The following is a 6,000-nucleotide window of genomic DNA, read 5'->3' as shown; positions in this document are numbered from 1 at the left end:
CCCTCAGATTGACGATCGAAGAACGGAACTCTACCGACTGGGCTACCGGCTCGCACTTATCAAGCAGGCAATTTATAATATATATAACCCTCCAGTTGCAAAGGATGGTGACGCCAAAAGTCACGTGTTGTCGCAACACCCACCCCCTCCGCTCTGATGGAAATGGAAAAAAAATAATTGTCGTTGGTGACAAGCTGGGGCTCGAACCTCCAACCCCTAGATTGACGATCGAAGAACGGAACTCTACCGACTGGGCTACTGGCTCGCACTTACCAATCGACAATTTATAATATATATAAAACTCCGGTTGCAAAAAATGGTGACGCCAAAAGTCACGTGTCGTCGTCACACACACCCCCTCCGCTCTGATGGAAATGGAAAAAAAAAAATTATTGTTGGTGACAAGCTGGGGCTCGAACTTCCAACCCCTAGATTGACGATCGAGGAACGAACTCTACCGACTGGGCTACTGGCTCGCACTTACCAAGCGACAATTTATAATATATAAAACCTCCCGTTGCAAAGGATGTTGACGCCAAAAGTCACGTGTCGTCGTCACACCCCGTCAACCCCACCCCCTCCGCTCTGATGAAATAAAAAAAAAATGTCGTTGGTGACGAGCTGGGGCTCGAACCTCCAACCCCTAGATTGACGATCGAAGAACGGAACTCTACCGACTGGGCTACCGGCTCGCACTTACCAAGAAGCAATTTATAATATATATAAACCTCCGGTTGCAAAGGATGGTAACGCCAAAAGTCACGTGTCGTCGTGGCACCCCGTCCACCCAATCCCACCGCTCTGATGAAAATGAACAAAAAGATTGTCGATGGTGACAAGCTGGGGCTCGAACTTCCAACCCCTAGATTGACGATCGAAGAACGGAACTCTACCGACTGGGCTACTGGCTCGCACTTACCAAGCGACAATTTATAATATATATAAACCTCCGGTTGCAAAGGATGGTGACGCCAAAAGTCACGTGTCGTCGTCGCACCCCGTCAACCCCACCCATCTGCTCTGATGAAAATGAAAAAAAAAGACTGTCGTTGGTGACGAGCTGGGGATCGAACCTCCAACCCCTAGATTGACGATCGAAGAACGGAACTCTACCGACTGGGCTACCGGCTCGCACTTACCAATCAGGAATTTATAATATATATAAACCTCCGGTTGCAAAGGATGGTGACGCCAAAAGTCACGTGTCGTCATCACACCCCGTCAACACACCCCCCCTCCGCTCTGATGAAAATGAAAAAAAAACTGTCGTTGGTGACGAGCTGGGGCTCGAACCTCCAACCCCTAGATTGACGATCGAAGAACGGAACTCTACCGACTGGGCTACTGGCTCGCACTTACCAAGCGACAATTTATAATATATATAAACCTCCGGTTGCAAAGAATGGTGACGCCAAAAGTCACGTGTCGTCGTCACACCCCATCAACCCCACCCCCTCCGCTCTGATGAAAATGAAAAAAAGACTGTCGTTGGTGACGAGCTGGGGCTCGAACCTCCAACCCCTAGATTGACGATCGAAGAACGGAACTCTACCGACTGGGCTACCGGCTCGCACTTACCAAGCAGGCAATTTATAATATATATAAACCTCCAGTTGCAAAGGATGGTGACGCCAAAAGTCACGTGTTGTCGCAACACCCCACCCCCTCCGCTCTGATGGAAATGGAAAAAAAATAATTGTCGTTGGTGACAAGCTGGGGCTCGAACCTCCAACCCCTAGATTGACGATCGAAGAACGGAACTCTACCGACTGGGCTACTGGCTCGCACTTACCAATCGACAATTTATAATATATATAAACTCCGGTTGCAAAAAATGGTGACGCCAAAAGTCACGTGTCGTCGTCACACACCACCCCCTCCGCTCTGATGGAAATGGAAAAAAATAATTATTGTTGGTGACAAGCTGGGGCTCGAACCTCCAACCCCTAGATTGACGATCGAAGAACGGAACTCTACCGACTGGGCTACTGGCTCGCACTTACCAAGCAGGCATTTAATAATATATATAAACCTCCGGTTCCAAAGGATGGTGACGCCAAAAGTCACGTGTCGTCGTCACACCCCGTCAACCCTACCCCCTCCGCTCTGATGAAAATGAAAAAAAAAATGTGTTTGGTGACGAGCTGGTGCTCGAACCTCCAACCCCTAGATTGACGATCGAAGAACGGAACTCTACCGACTGGGCTACCGGGTCGCACTTACCAAGCAGGCAATTTATAATATATATAAACCTCCGGTTGCAAAGGATGGTGACGCCAAAAGTCACGTGTCGTTGTGGCACCCCGTCCGACCAATCCCACCGCTCTGATGAAAATGAACAAAAAGATTGTCGTTGGTGACGCGCTGGGGCTCGAACCTCCAACCCCTAGATTGACGATCGAAGAACGGAACTCTACCGACTGGGCTACTGGCTCGCACTTACCAAGCAGGCATTTAATAATATATATAAACCTCCGCTTGCAAAGGATGGTGACGCCAAAAGTCACGTGTCGTCGTCACACCCCATCAACCCCACCCCCTCCGCTCTGATGAAAATGAAAAAAAACTGTCGTTGGTGACGAGCTGGGGCTCGAACCTCCAACCCCTAGATTGACGATCGAAGAACGGAACTCTACCGACTGGGCTACCGGCTCGCACTTACCAAGCAGGCAATTTATAATATATATAAACCTCCAGTTGCAAAGGATGGTGACGCCAAAAGTCACGTGTTGTCGCACACCCACTCCCTCCGCTCTGATGGAAATGGAAAAAAAATAATTGTCGTTGGTGACAAGCTGGGGCTCGAACCTCCAACCCCTAGATTGACGATCGAAGAACGGAACTCTACCGACTGGGCTACTGGCTCGCACTTACCAAGCGACAATTTATAATATATAAAACCTCCGGTTGCAAAGGATGGTGACGCCAAAAGTCACGTGTCGTCGTCACACCCCATCAACCCCACCCCCTCCGCTCTGATGAAAATGAAAAAAAGACTGTCGTTGGTGACGAGCTGGGGCTCGAACCTCCAACCCCTAGATTGACGATCGAAGAACGGAACTCTACCGACTGGGCTACCGGCTCGCACTTACCAAGCAGGCAATTTATAATATATATAAACCTCCAGTTGCAAAGGATGGTGACGCCAAAAGTCACGTGTTGTCGCAACACCCACCCCCTCCGCTCTGATGGAAATGGAAAAAAAATAATTGTCGTTGGTGACAAGCTGGGGCTCGAACCTCCAACCCCTAGATTGACGATCGAAGAACGGAACTCTACCGACTGGGCTAATGGCTCGCACTTACCAATCGACAATTTATAATATATATAAACTCCGGTTGCAAAAAATGGTGACGCCAAAAGTCACGTGTCGTCGTCACACACACCCCCTCCGCTCTGATGGAAATAGAAAAAAAATAATTATTGTTGGTGACAAGCTGGGGCTCGAACCTCCAACCCCTAGATTGACGATCGAAGAACGGAACTCTACCGACTGGGCTACTGGCTCGCACTTACCAAGCAGGCATTTAATAATATATATAAACCTCCGGTTGCAAAGGATGGTGACGCCAAAAGTCACGTGTCGTCGTCACACCCCGTCAACCCTACCCCCTCCGCTCTGATGAAAATGAAAAAAAAAATGTCGTTGGTGACGAGCTGGTGCTCGAACCTCCAACCCCTAGATTGACGATCGAAGAACGGAACTCTACCGACTGGGCTACCGGCTCGCACTTACCAAGCAGGCAATTTATAATATATATAAACCTCCGGTTGCAAAGGATGGTGACGCCAAAAGTCACGTGTCGTCTGGCACCCCGTCCGACCAATCCCACCGCTCTGATGAAAATGAACAAAAAGATTGTCGTTGGTGACGCGCTTGGGCTCGAACCTCCAACCCCTAGATTGACGATCGAAGAACGAAACTCTACCGACTGGGCTACTGGCTTGCACTTACCAAGAAGGCAATTAATAATATATATAAACCTCCGTTTGCAAAGGATGGTGACGCCAAAAGTCACGTGTCGTCGTCACACCCAGTCAACCCCACCCCCTCCGCTCTGATGAAATGAAAAAAAATCTGACGTTGGTGACGAGCTGGGGCTCGAACCTCCAACCCCTAGATTGACGATCGAAGAACGGAACTCTACCGACTGGGCTACCGGCTCGCACTTACCAAGCAGGCAATTTATAATATATATAAACCTCCGGTTGCAAAGGATGGTGACGCCAAAAGTCACGTGTCGTCGTCACACCCCGTCAACCCCACCCCCTCCGCTCTGATGAAAATGAAAAAAAAACGGTCGTTGGTGACGAGCTGGGGCTCGAACCTCCAACCCCTAGATTGACGATCGAAGAACGGAACTCTACCGACTGGGCTACCGGCTCGCACTTACCAAGCGACAATTTATAATATATATAAACCTCCGGTTGCAAAGGATGGTGACGCCAAAAGTCACGTGTCGTCGTCGCACACCCCATCAACCCCACCCCCTCTGCTCTGATGAAAATGAAAAAAAAGACTGTCGTTGGTGACGAGCTGGGGCTCGAACCTCCAACCCCTAGATTGACGATCGAAGAACGGAACTCTACCGACTGGGCTACTGGCTCGCACTTACCAAGCGACAATTTATAATATATATAAACCTCCGGTTGCAAAAAATGGTGACGCCAAAAGTCACGTGTCGTCGTCACAACCACCCCCTCCGCTCTGATGGAAATGGAAAAAAATAATTATCGTTGGTGACAAGCTGGGGCTCGAACCTCCAACCCCTAGATTGACGATCGAAGAACGGAACTCTACCGACTGGGCTACTGGCTCGCACTTACCAAGCGACAATTTATAATATATATAAACCTCCGGTTGCAAAGGATGGTGACGCCAAAAGTCACGTGTCGTCGTCACACCCCGTCAACCCCACCCCCTCTGCTCTGATGAAAATGAAAAAAAAAGACTGTCGTTGGTGACGAGCTGGGGCTCGAACCTCCAACCCCTAGATTGACGATCGAAGAACGGAACTCTACCGACTGGGCTACTGGCTCGCACTTACCAATCGACAATTTATAATATATATAAACCTCCGGTTGCAAAAAATGGTGACGCCAAAAGTCACGTGTCGTCGTCACAACCACCCCCTCCGCTCTGATGGAAATGGAAAAAAAAATTGTCGTTGGTGACGAGCTGGGGCTCGAACCTCCAACCCCTAGACTGGGCTACCGGCTCGCACATACCAAGCACGAATTTATAATATATATAAACCTCCGGTTGCAAAGGATGGTGACGCCAAAAGTCACGTGTCGTCGTCACACCCCGTCAACCCCACCCCCTCCGCTCTGATGAAATGGAAAAAAAACTGTCGTTGGTGACGAGCTGGGGCTCGAACCTCCAACCCCTAGATTGACGATCGAAGAACGGAACTCTACCGACTGGGCTACTGGCTCGCACTTACCAAGCAGGCAATTTATAATATATATAAACCTCCGGTTGCAAAGGATGGTGACGCCAAAAGTCACGTGTCGTCGTCACACCCCGTCCAACCCACCCCTCCGCTCTGATGAAATGGAAAAAAAACTGTCGTTGGTGACGAGCTGGGGCTCGAACCTCCAACCCCTAGATTGACGATCGAAGAACGGAACTCTACCGACTGGGCTACCGGCTCGCACTTACCAAGCGACAATTTATAATATATATAAACCTCCGGTTGCAAAGGATGGTGACGCCAAAAGTCACGTGTCGTCGTCACACCCCGTCAACCCCACCCCCTCCGCTCTGATGAAATGGAAAAAACTGTCGTTGGTGACAAGCTGGGGCTCGAACCTCCAACCCCTAGATTGACGATCGAAAACGGAACTCTACCGACTGGGCTACTGGCTCGCACTTACCAAGCGGGCAATTAATAATATATATAAACCTCCGGTTGCAAAGGATGGTGACGCCAAAAGTCACGTGTCGTCGTCACACCCCGTCCAACCCACCAACTCCGCTCTGATGGAACTGAAAAA

This window comes from Patiria miniata, unplaced genomic scaffold, assembly GCF_015706575.1.
Source record: "Patiria miniata isolate m_02_andy unplaced genomic scaffold, ASM1570657v1 HiC_scaffold_29, whole genome shotgun sequence".
NCBI classification, from domain to species: Eukaryota; Metazoa; Echinodermata; class Asteroidea; order Valvatida; family Asterinidae; genus Patiria; species Patiria miniata.
This window is presented reverse-complemented; position numbering follows the sequence as displayed.